The sequence below is a fragment of the Eriocheir sinensis genome, chromosome 70, assembly GCF_024679095.1.
Source record: "Eriocheir sinensis breed Jianghai 21 chromosome 70, ASM2467909v1, whole genome shotgun sequence".
Taxonomy (NCBI): Eukaryota; Metazoa; Arthropoda; class Malacostraca; order Decapoda; family Varunidae; genus Eriocheir; species Eriocheir sinensis.
In genome coordinates this window covers 728,011-738,469 of record NC_066578.1, presented here as the reverse complement: position 1 = coordinate 738,469, position 10,459 = coordinate 728,011, and the positions used below count along the sequence as shown (strand labels likewise).

Genomic DNA, 10,459 nt, shown 5'->3' with positions numbered 1-10,459 from the left:
GCTGGCCTGGTGGTACCCAGCTCGCTCTGTTCTCCTTCATGAGGTTGTTCAGTAGCATCTCCTGATCTCCATGGCTTTGACTAGGGCTGCCATGTCCATCCTCAACCCTGTTGCCAGCTCTAAAAACCTCTGCCTTGGTGGCAACCGTGGTGGTAGTGGGGCAGGTGTTCCAGGTGTAAGGGTCATAGCCTGGGCTACTGCAGCATTGGATGGTGTGGGCTGTGGTGGTGGTGGTGCTACTTCCCTTCTCTTCCTAGTGCCTTTAATGTGCTGGTATTTGCAGGACTCCTTTTGGCACTCATATTTCCTCAGATCCCAGCACATCATGGGGTGGAACATGGAGCACTTCCACCCTTGATTGCACCGTGTTCTCCTTTAACACCATGTGCCAGCAACTTTGGACATTGTTTTGGGTGTCTAAATTTAGTCCCTACCAGGCACTCCATGCTTGCACACACCTTCTGTAGAAACAGCATATCGGCATTTCCTTTGCCTGTTACTCACTAATGCTGGGGTACTGGTGTCTTCTTGTTGTTGCTGCTGCTGCTGCCGCTGCTCTGCCTGGTCTGGTGCTATGGTAGGTGTGACCTCTTGGCTCAGGCTCAGGGCATATCCTCCAGGGAGCTCCATGAACTGAGTGGATCATTGCCCGTGGCATCCTCTGCAGTGTCTCCATTTACAGTTTGGGTGTCATTACTGCCTGTGACTCTTGGCTGTTATGGGTATCTTCAGGTTAGTATTTGTACCCACAAGCTTTGAAGCCAGAGGCCTGTTTCTTGAGATCATAGCCAGATCCTTCCTTTACACTCCTCCATTTCATTTGCTTGAGTTGCATAGTCAGAGAAACTTTGCCTAGCACATGGCTGACATGTGTACTTTCTGTTAGTATTCACCAGCATGATTCCTAAATGTGGGCACTCCTGAGCATACATGGTGACTCCACATGTTGCAGGTGTTACACTTTATACCACTGTCACAATGGAGCTGACATATTATACATGGGAAAATATTTTTCCTACCTGAGGCATCTTCATTGTTTTCATTCTGGATAGGGGCCTTCTGGGTAGAGGCAGACATCTTGGCTCTGCTGGGACTGTCTTCCTGGAAATGCTGTATATCTTCCTTCTGCTGTGATCCTAGCAGATGTTGTTGTGCAAATTCATTACTGACAGTATTCACAGATGACCTGGTGATTGACTGCTGTATGCTGGTGTCCTAATTATTACAGAAAAGGCTTGAATCTTGGAGAGCTCATTCTCTGCTTCCAAACACCAGTGTTGCCACTCTGTCTTCTTCACGTTCATAAAGCGATGCAATACTCTACTCAGCTTCCATTCCTATCCTTATGTGTCCTCAGGAACCAGTGTAGGAGGTCCTGGTGGAGTCCTGCAGGAGGCGGTGAAGGGGACGTATGGAGGGCCGAGCGCCACCACCTGTCCGTTCGGCTGATCATTGAATAAAACGAGACTTTTCACTGCCTGTCGTGCACCCGTCACCGCCGCCGCCGCTGCAAAATAACACTACAAGCCCTGGACAATAATGAGTGTCATCAAGGTGCAGCATAAATGACTATGGAATTATAATCATACCTCTACTCATGGAGCTTTCGCTGTTTGTTCATCAATGCTGCGTGCTTGTTGAGAGAGAGAGGGGGGTAGGGACAAGGCTTCATCAACAACACAGCACAGCTGCAAGATAACTTGTGTGTTGAATGCCCTTGTGGCTCAGTGGAGAGGAAGTGCGTTCATTATTTATAAATAACATAATAGTAATGATAGCACAAAGAACTAATTATTCTTTAGTTGCTCTCAATTTTCTGAAGATGACAAACCACAGAAAACGCCTCTTAAGTGTTTTATGGTGAACTGGCCTGTTTTTTACAGTGATCGTCGGCTTGCGAAAGTGCCTTAGTTTACAGCGTTTTGATTATGAGGAAAAAAGTCACTAAAATGCTTTGTTTTACAAGTGGTGACTTGGTGTCTGAGCATCCTGTTTGTACAAGTCAAGACGTGAGCGTGGGTTCCTTTGTTCGCTTTGTCCGTTGTAAAGGCATCATGGCTTCAAAGACGGAGGACAGGAGTGTTTACCCACCAACAACTTGCTCCCATTTAGGTGTACGGGCAAATCGGGCAACTGCGGCCCCACGTACGGTTGGAGAAAGCGCCCAGTGTGCCAGCGCCTTCAGTCCACATTGCACACTGGCAGAGGCAGCACCGCTCGTGTGCGCTACCTTTGTGTTCTAGTGTGCGGTCTTTGTGTTTTTAGCACTATTTTATTTGTGTATATTTTTTTCACATCCTATTTATATTATTTATTATTGCTGTTTGTAAGTAAAATTACCCTTATTTTGTATAAAATATGTAAATGATTTTTATGTTAATATTTTATGGGATACGTATGTGATTCATTAATGGGATCCGCATTAACTTAAATGAAGAAATTCATTTTGGTTTATGAGTTTTTTGGTTTGTGAGCAAAATTCCGTAAACTTGTAAACAGAATATATCTTTTTTTCTTTATTTATTTTTTTCTTTATTTTGTTTTTGTTTCAAAGCCTGTAGCACCAGTTGGCTTTCTTGAGGGGCCTGGTGGTCGGCCGGAGCCTGTCTTGGTGCAGGCAAGTGTTTATAGTGGCACCACCTTTTCTTGGCTCATGCTGTCCCCCGGAGCTCATTCTTGAATGACTTGGGCGGTTTTTCAAGAGTCCGGGTAGATAGGTGGTCTTCAGGGCACCATGTGGGTAGTCTTAGGCCACTCGCAGTGACTGAAAAATCCCCGGTGGTATCGGCGGATTCAAGCCCGTGGCGTCCAGAACGCGGTGAGCGCAGGGCCCGCACGCTGACCACTCAGCCACCGCCTACCCAGTGAATGATCCGAGGCCTTAGAAGCTTGCCTGGGATCAAACCTCTAGAATTACACCCGAGTCAAGACGGTGGCTGGCTTGGGGGACTGTGGTGGAAAGGGTAGCCAATAATTTTGAAACTGTTTATTTTTGGGCAAAATATGACACTTTTGTTATGAGATTCTTTACCTTCCAGAAATCACCAAATGACTGGCCCTTTCACTTGGCAGCGTCAACTCACCATTCAGCCGCTGACCCCCAGTGACAGACTTCCGGGAGACTGGAAGGTTAGCAGAGCACACGTGTGGCAACCAAAGAGCAGCTGTTAAGTAGATGAAACATAGAAAGGTGCATGAAGTAAACCTTAACTATTACTATTACTATTGGAAGGTTAGCAGAGCACACGTGTGGCAACCAAAGAGCAGCTGTTAAGTAGGAGACAAGACATGGCAGGGTGCATGAAGTAAACCTTAACTATTACTATTACTATTGGAAGGTTAGCAGAGCACACGTGTGGCAACCAAAGAGCAGCTGTTAAGTAGGAGACAAGACATGGAAAGGTGCATGAAGTAAACCTTAACTATTACTATTACTATTGGAAGGTTAGCAGAGCACACGTGTGGCAACCAAAGAGCAGCTGTTAAGTAGGAGACAAGACATGGAAAGGTGCATGAAGTAAACCTTAACCTGATTATGTTTTGTTTTCTATAAACTGTGGAGAGGGAGTGTATTTGTATGAAGGTATGCATATGTGTGTGTGTGTGTGTGTGTGTGTGTATATTTACCAAAATGTGTTTACCTATTTGTAGTATACAGGGCCTGACCTCAAGCTGAGACAATCCTTTTTCCCATTCTATGCTTCTCCAACTTTTCCTTCATTATATGGACACTGCCACATGCTTCAACAATGTCTTTACTAAGTCCACTCCATGTATCCACACTCCTGTGTGGAAAACTGTACTTCTTTAAGTCTTTCAAACAAGTCCCCTTCCTCAACTCCATGCTGTGTCCTCTTAGTTGCCTCCTCTCTTCCATCTGATTAAATCATTTCTGTCCAACACGTCCATTCCACTTGTGTTCCTGTACAGCGCTATCAGGTCTCCTCTTTCTCTTCTTTCTCCCAGTGTTGGCAGGCCCAGTTCCTCCAATCTAGTCTTGTATGGTCACTTTTTCCCAGCGGGCACTCGTGTTGCTCTTCACTTAACAGGTCTGTTCCGTTAGTGAACATTAAGTCCAGTCTTGCTGGTTCATCCTTTCCTCTAAATCTCGTCTCTTCCTTCACCCACTGTGTCGTGAGGTTTTCTGTGGACAATTTCAAAACTTTAGCTCCCCATGTATTTTCTTCACCTTCCACTTCCAACTTTTCCCAGTTGACATTTTTACAGCTGAAGCCCCCTGTTAGAATTATGTACATTCTTGCTATTTCTAATAGTATCCTCTAATGCTTTACTTGTAGCTTCTGACAGGTTGTTATACATTTCCCTCGTCCGTGTGGGGGCACACATGTCACCATTACTGACAGTTTTTCAGCTGTAATAAAACACTTCAGATTTCCTGTATTTTCTGGTCCTGTTCTCACTTTGATCACTTTTAAGTCTGTTTTGAGCAGCAGCATCACCCCTCCCCCACTCCTCCCTATTGTGGCCTTCCTGTATATAGTGTAATTGCACTCCTCTGTTCCTGCCACTTCTGGGCCTTGTGCTAGTTTTGTTTCAGTGGTGCACATTACATCTGGTGTAGCTCTGTTCAGGTAGTCTTTTAATTCTAGCTTTTCTTATATAAGTCCGTGGACATTAGTGAATGTTGACCTAAGCTTTTTCGCTCCCTTCTCTTCCTTGTTGTTGGTGGTGGTGTTGGTGTTTACTTGGCCTCCTCCTCCCTCTTCCTGATCCACCACTTCATCACTCTGTCGTTTTACACTCTCCAAAAACTCTTTATTTTTCTGACTCTGTTCTTTCTTAATTCCTGTGCTTTGCTGTGCTTTGCCAATGATAATAATCATGGAAGTAACAAGAAATGGGTAATGTACATACGGGTTGAGGTAAACAGGGCTAGAGTTGTGGACGTGGAAGTTGAGTACTATTCCGAGAAAACAAAATAATAGCTCGAAAAATTATTTACATGATACATCCTAGTAAAATTAAATTGACTAAACTGTCATTAGGATACATGGTAATGGAGCTATTTGGAATAGTAAAAAGAAAAAGGAACAAGCCTTGAAGAAAATCTGCTACACACTGAACCTTCGAGTCACACCTTGACACAAAACTGTCGCAGAGAAACACTCATCCGTTGCATGACAATTAATTGCCAGTGTCGTTACCCTCGGCACGCCTTTGAGACGGGTGGGGTTTACAACAATAGATAAGGTTGTGTGAAAAGAGGTTATGTTATCCGTAGAGTCTCCTAATAGTTACAATGTGATAACAAGGACAAGTCTGGAGGACCTTAGAAGCATTGGCAGTCAGCACCACTAACTCCTAATACTAAGTTTGTCAGGTCTACAGTACTATAAAAGAAAATCCTGTCACCAAGTTGTGAAATCACTGTTGTAACAAATCTCACTGAAATATATAACTCCAGCATAATTGATTAAAGTAATTCCAGCATTAATAAACATCATATTAAAAAGACAAATTTCCACCTATCCCTCGATCGTAACGAACGTGGATGACTGACATCTGTGACGCCAAAAATAATTCCCGTAACGGGTAACAGTGGCATGTCAAGCAAAAGACTTGTCTGCATACTTCCAAAGCTTACAGATATTCACATGCTGGTTACAATAAAAGTTAGGGACAGCATCTGCTCAAGTTTAGTTAAGTCTGTTTTAAGCAGAAGCACATGAGGTTGAAGGTTAAAAAATACCTATCCCTATGTTAGTCTACACCCTCGGTTATTACGGGTCCAATTAAATGAAGAAGACTGACTGCCTTGCATCAACTCAGCAATAACAGAAAATAGTGGGTTAGAGTGAAAAGTATTACTCAAGCACTCCCCTTCCCGCATGAAAAAAAGATGCAGGCAAAAGCTCAGGAACCAAATATAAATTAGTAAATGCGAGGATGCAGGTTACAGTCGTGTGGTGGAAAGATACACAAAGCAGCGTCAGGCTGAACCTTAAGCCAGTGCTAGTCTTTGGAGACGATCACTATGCACATTCTGTGTATTAAAAAAAATAGATCGTAAAGCTCAAATTTCCATCCACCCATATATCTGACTATTTCTGCCTAAACCACGGGTAAAAGAACACACCAAGGATTTATTTTGATTACCGCTGGTGACACCCAAAAAGGTTTAGGTCAGAGGGTCGCAAAGGCTTCCCTCCCTGACGAACGTGTCGACGGCAAAAGAAGCATAAAAAAGGACCCATAACTACTTTAAGTGCCATAAAAGTTGGCTGATAAAACCGTGTAAGTTGCACTCCGTCGAAGAGGAACTTTAAGGACAATCATGTACACAAGGAACTCTAGTAATAATCTAGCATTAGCTGCAGAAATGGTTTCTCCATCTGTCCAGTTGCCTTGTTTAAAACACAAGATCAAATCAGTAGATAGCCTATAGGCGTCCACTGGCCCGTTAAAACGGCCACTCGTTTGCACAGTGTCCACAGCAAAATTTACACCCTTTTAGGAGGCTGTGTTGCCCATCTTCCCCAAATGTTTCAAGAAAAAGTGACCGAAACGCATCATAATCCTTCCGTCCTGTGAACGCGCTCCTGTTTATGAGGGCCGTGCTCCCGTTCCCGGGATTGACCTTCGAGCGGCTGAGAGATATTTAATCTCCCGGATTTGACACGAATGAAATGTCCATGACAATCTCACTTTGAAACGAGAAGTCCCTGGCCGAATAATCTGCCTCCTTTGCTGCCTGCGAAAGGCCTAACTGCTGTTGCTGTTAGCGGGTGATTAGGGGCAGAAGCCATTGTGGGATTAGTAAGGTAAGTAAATACCTCTTGGTTGCTCATGCAGCGTAGGAGGAGCAAGCACCCTTTGAAGACTGCTACCACTCCTTACGTGAGAACAGTTCCGTTATCCGTGACGGTACTTGTCATTTCTCTCTACCCACCCCTCATAGTCCTCAGTGAGAGCTTGTAACGGGTCAGGTTTCTCTGCCATTAAAGAGTTACTAGTAAAATGAGGAGTAAAATGGTAAAAGAAAAAAATATCGCTGCAGAAGTAAGTGAAGTAATAATCCTTCACCACTAAGTATGTGCTCACTCCTTCCCGATGCTTTTGAAATGCATTATAAAAGAGAAAAAAGAATAATGAGTGAGGCTTAGCAAGACAAAACTTCTCCACTGTGCAATAAAACACACAAAAGAAAATGAATGATTATACATAAAATGCATAACAATGTTACTCAAGAAAAATATTAAACAACCACACGCCAGAAAAATCAACAGCTGAAAACTCTAATAGATTAGATACGGCCCCACACGCCTAAACCCGTGAACATAATAATAGTAATGCACCTGAAATCATGTTACTAGTGGTTTAATTACGGAAACTGTATCAATGTATAGTGTCAGCTAAAATGTGTTAAAAACCTCGAAGACAGCAACTCATACCCCACTACTCAGCACGCTCGCGTCCTTCGCCTCGCCGGTGGCTGGGGCAGGATGCAGGGGTGGCAGGGTCTGCCGTCTGTCGGCTGGTAGCTGTGGTGGGAGGGGTGGCGGGCAGACAATATATGCCCACCAGTCACCCTCAAAGGTCCGAGTTGCCTGGCAAAGAAAAGTGCGCACCTACGACTAGTTGTGTCGTAGGAAGAAACAAGTGCCTAGACACCTCCGAGGAAACTTGGTTGTGCGAGGCGGGGCGCGCGGGTTGTGCGGGGTGGGGCGGGGCGTTGCGCTCGGGTGTGGCTGGGTGCTGACTTGAAGCTCACAGAGCAGGAAGATCACGCGCTGCCTCAGCAGAACGCTAGGTACACGCTTCACTGTCTCTGCCCTCACACACTGTCACTGAAGTTATGGTTGAGAGAGAGATATAACAATTCGGAGTAGTTCGTAACCACGCTGCACACCATTTATGTTAAGATTTTTAGTGTTATTTTTAACGTGGTTAATGATGAGGCGGCCACCAGCCACCATTTTATGTTATATTATATTAGAGAAAGATAACACCTATATAACATTTCGGAGTAGCTCGTAACCACGCTGCACACTATTTATGTTAAGGCTTTTAAGCGTTGTTTTTAACGTGGTTTGTGTTAAGTGTTGTGTTTTAATGTTTAAGGCGCGAACTGTTATCTCACGTCAGGTCCGGTGTACCGTTGCCTGCTTTCACAAGTTGATTGTAGTAGGTGAGATAACACAATAGCCTTTTAGTTGGCGGTAGCCGTTATAAGTTCACTTTAGTTAACTTTAGTTCTCTCCTCACAGGGCAATGCCAATACAAAATGTAATTTTAACTATATTAACAGTTGTACACAAAGTTTACAGTTTACGTTAGCGAGTCGCACGATTTGAGAGCCAGCCACACCACAGGGCGCGGGGCGGCGGAGCACCGCTCGCCTGCCCGTCACCTGTCTTCTCTTGGCTTCTCCCCGTCTTCCCGTTGCTCGTTTTATTTGCTTGTTAGATCGTCCGGAAGGTGTGGGTTCCGGTTGATGACTGTTGATGAAAGTCATCATTTGGTGATTCTTGCGTTAACTCAGCATGTGTTCCCACGGCCATCAGCTCTGACGTGTTCCATAACATCCTGGCAAAGGCACTGAGCCTGTGCTTAAACACCCACACACTCACATGTAAATTATAATACACGCATTCCAGGAGCGCGCGGGAGGTTGGGAAAAAAAGGGGGGGGACATTGCCATTATTTTTATATTATTATTACTATTGCTGCTCAAGTGCATGCATGACTATGTTTGTTTTATGGCCTAAATCTGGGTGTATTCAGTGGTGGCGTTTCAAAATTGTTGCCCGCGGCTGTGCCCGGATATGCCGTGAGCTACGCTCTCTGCCCGGCCGTATCGAAGGGGTTGATGAGCAGCTTTTCAGTGATATAAACTGTTTGTTAAGGGGGTGTGCCGGTACCTTGAAAGAACAAGTCATTGCATTAACACATCTCTTACAAACCAGGTAGTGGTGTCCACCATGCTGGGAGGAGGACAGCGCTAAGTGACGGCACCCGCCTCTGTGTGTGTGTGTGTGTCCTGACGTCCACCGCTGGTGCTGAAGTGAGGGTCTGAGGTGGGCAGCACAGGGCCAGAAGACAGCCCCCGACTCTGTGTGTGTGTGTCCTGACGTCCACCGCTGGTGCTGAAGTGAGGGTCTAAGGTGGGCAGCACAGGGCCAGAAGACAGCCCCCAACTCTGTGTGTGTGTGTCCTGACGTCCACCGCTGGTGCTGAAGTGAGGGTCTGAGGTGGGCAGCACAGGGCCAGAAGACAGCACCCGACTCTGTGTGTGTGTGTGTCCTGACGTCCACCGCTGGTGCTGGTGCTGAAGTGAGGGTCTGAGGTGGGCAGCACAGGGCCAGAAGACATCACCTGACTCTCTGTGTGTGTGTCCTGACGTCCACCGCTGGTGCTGAAGTGAGGGTCTGAGGTGGGCAGCACAGGGCCAGAAGACAGCACCTGACTCTGTGTGTGTGTCCCCTGACGTCCACCGCTGGTGCTGGTGCTGAAGTGAGGGTCTGAGACACTTGCTGTGCTCAGCACTCACTGTCCTTGCTCCTTGGTGCATCCTTCCCTTCACCTGCTTGCTTGGTCCCTGAGTAGCGGTGAGGAAGACTTGCTGCCCCCTCGGCTGCAAGGCCGGGCAGCAGCCTGAGTGGCCAGGAGCAGCAGAGCAGACTGCCACTGGTGTGAGGATCAGGGCGATCAGAAGAACCACCACCACCACCCTGCTGCTGCTGCCTTCTCCAGCCATAAGGAAAGGGAAAGTTTGAGTGGAAGGACTGTGAGGCAGTTTGGGACTGAGAGCAAGTTCATCAGACACAGCCTTGCACACACTGCTGAGGGAAAGCATGAGTATCAGGAGTGTGAGGAAAGACTCCCTGGGAAGGGTGACCTCAACAAAAGCACCCACGCACTCGGGTGAAAGAAATCATGAATCTCAAGGTTGTAGGAAAAGATTGGGTGGGAAGGATCACCTCAACACACACACCCTTACACACACTGGAGGAAAAAAACATGGATGTGAAGTTTGTGGGAAAAGTTTCCATCTGAAGGGTGACCTCAAGAGACACACTCTTACACACACTGGTGAAAGAAAACATAAATGTGAAGTTTGTGGGAAAAGATTCACTCTGAAGGGTAACCTCAAGACACACACCCTTACACACACTGGTGAAAGGAACCATAAATGTGAAGTTTGTGGGAAAAGATTCACTCTGAAGGTTGACCTCAAGAAACACATCCTTACACACACTGGTGAAAGGAACCATAAATGTGAAGTTTGTGGGAAAAGATTTAATCGGAAGGATAGCCTCCAGACACACACCCTTACACACACTGGTGAAAGAAACCATAACTGTGAAGTTTGTGGGAAAAGCTTCACTCTGAAAGGTGACCTCAAGAAACACACCCTTACACACACTGGTGAAAGGAACCATAAATGTGAAGTTTGTGGGAAAAGCTTCACTCTGAAAGGTGACCTCAAGAAACACAC

At 45.8% G+C, this 10,459-nt stretch overlaps 1 long non-coding RNA gene across 1 annotated transcript; it reads left to right on the top strand.

Moving 5' to 3' along the window:
* Positions 1 to 2,552: 2,552 nt before the first annotated feature.
* LOC126988650 (uncharacterized) lies at positions 2,553 to 10,459 on the top strand. Its single transcript, XR_007742410.1, has 3 exons — positions 2,553 to 3,129; positions 8,928 to 9,307; positions 9,488 to 10,459. It is a non-coding gene; the product is annotated as an uncharacterized LOC126988650 (long non-coding RNA).